This window comes from Lactuca sativa, chromosome 8 (genome assembly GCF_002870075.4).
Source record: "Lactuca sativa cultivar Salinas chromosome 8, Lsat_Salinas_v11, whole genome shotgun sequence".
Lineage (NCBI taxonomy): Eukaryota > Viridiplantae > Streptophyta > Magnoliopsida > Asterales > Asteraceae > Lactuca > Lactuca sativa.
The window spans coordinates 194,960,531-194,962,658 of NC_056630.2; the positions used below are offsets into that span (position 1 = coordinate 194,960,531).

At 44.7% G+C, this 2,128-nt stretch overlaps 1 non-coding gene across 1 annotated transcript; it reads left to right on the forward strand.

Moving 5' to 3' along the window:
- The first annotated feature begins 1,765 nt into the window (after positions 1 to 1,765).
- On the forward strand, positions 1,766 to 1,872 carry LOC128128220 (small nucleolar RNA R71). Its single transcript, XR_008226082.1, has one exon. It is a non-coding gene; the product is annotated as a small nucleolar RNA R71 (small nucleolar RNA).
- Positions 1,873 to 2,128: the final 256 nt, after the last annotated feature.

Here is a 2,128-nt window from a genome sequence, read left to right on the forward strand (position 1 = left end):
GAGTTCTTTATACTCTGCTTCCTCCAACAGTTTTTCAATCTCTAGTAAATCTTTCTCTGGATCAAATACTTCTTCAAAAGCTGCAACCTTGCTGGAATCTTCAGGTATGTCTCCTTCCAATAACTCGTCAAGCATGTCGATTGAGAACGCCGTGTCGTCACTACTACTTGAGTACTTCATGGCTTGGTCTACCCCGAATGTTACTGAATCATCCCCAACTCGCAATGTGAGCTTTGAGTCTCTCATGTCTACGATGGCGCTAGCGGTGTTGAGGAAGGGTCTTCCAAGGATGATTGGTACTTGCGGATCCGCCTCCATGTCAAGAATGATGAAGTCAGCCGGGAAGACAAATTTGTCTACTTTCACTAATAGATCTTCACATATGCCTCTTGGGAAAGTAACCGTCTTGTTTGCTAAATGAATTGCCATCCGAATTGGCTTTGGCTCTGGGAGGTCCAGCTTTTTGAAGAACGAGTATGGCATAAGGTTTACACTCGCTCCCGAATCAGCTAAAGCATGAATTGCTGCTAAGTTGCCAAATTGGCAAGGTAAAGTTAAGCTCCCCGGATCACCCTTCTTCTTTGGTAGTTTGTTTAGCATGGCTGCGGAGCAATTCTCATTCAATACTACTTTCTGCACCTCTTCCATCTTTCTTCTATTAGTGAGGAGTTCCTTAAGGAACTTTGCGTACTTGGGCATTTGCATGACGGCTTCGATGAAAGGAATGTTTATTTGAAGAGTTTTAATATGATCAAGGAATTTCTGATACTCTTCTTCCTGCTTCTCCTTCTTGGCTCGGGCTGGGTACGGCATTGGAGGCTGGTAAGGTTTGACGGGTGGCTGATCATGCGGTTTTTCAGATGTACTCGCCGAGTACATCGGTCCTACTCGGCGAGTAGATCTCTCAGATTGTGAATGTTGGTTTTCAGCTTGTGCTTCCGTTTCTTCCTTCTGTGAGTCCTTATTCTCTTCAGTGCGAATGGGGGCCAGGGGAGTAATAACCTTCCCACTTCTTGTGGTAATAATGTTCACTTGCGCGCCTCGTGGGTTGTTCTCGGTTTTGCTAGGAAGCTCTCCCGGTGACCTTTGGTTTAGTTGTTGAGCGAGTTGCCCAAGCTGAGTTTCTATATTATGGATGGATGCTTGCTGGTTCCTGAGCATTGTTCTTGTTTCTTGGATAGCAGCATCGTGGTCACTGTGTCTTTTCTCGGAAGCAGCCACAAATTTAGTTAGCATCTCTTCTAAGCTTGGCTTCTTCTCTTGCACCGGCTCCTCTTTTTGGTAGAATCCTCTCCCTTTTTGCCTATACTTCTCCTCCTTGGCCTTCTTGTACTCTTCATAAGGCAGCCACTCCTTCTTTTGTTTTCGCCAGTCTTCTTCATACCGGTCACCGCTCGAATAACATACTTGTGCCTTTTTGTTGCCGTGCTCATCTAAATCACAATCCCTAGTGAGGTGAGGTCCATTGCAGTTTTCACAACCCACCCGTATGGCATGGATAGTTTGATCCATTTTGTCCATTCTTCTATCCATGGTTTTTAACATGGCCATGACCGCGGATAAATCTTCAGTAGCAGCATATGCGGCTCCCCTCGTGACATCATTCCTTGGGTTGTGGTATTCTCTAGAGTGTTTAGAGAATTCTTCAATTAATTCTTTGATTACCGGGGGTGGCTTCTTCGTAAGTGGGCCCTGTGAGTCTAGCAGCTGCCGGGTCGTAACATTGACTCCATCATAAAAGATGGACACTTCTTGTTGGCTATTTAGATCATGGTGTGGGCAATTTCGTAGTAAACTTTTGTACCTCTCCCATGCTTCATATAAAGATTCTCCAGCTTGTTGTTCAAAGTTTGCAATGGCCTTCTTGAGTTTGGCTATTTTGGATGGTGGGCAAAAGTGATCTATAAATTCTTCCTTCATTTTGGCCCAAGTAGTGACTGACCCGGGAGGAAGTGATTTGAGCCAGTCTTTAGCAACACCCTTGAAGGTTACCGGAAGCATCCGTAGTAGTTGAGTTTCGCGGGTTACATTTGGAATGTTGAAATAGTCAGCAACATCATTTACTTCATCCAAATGTTTGTAGGCATCTTCATGATCTTTCCCATAGAAAGGTATTTCCTTAAGCGCA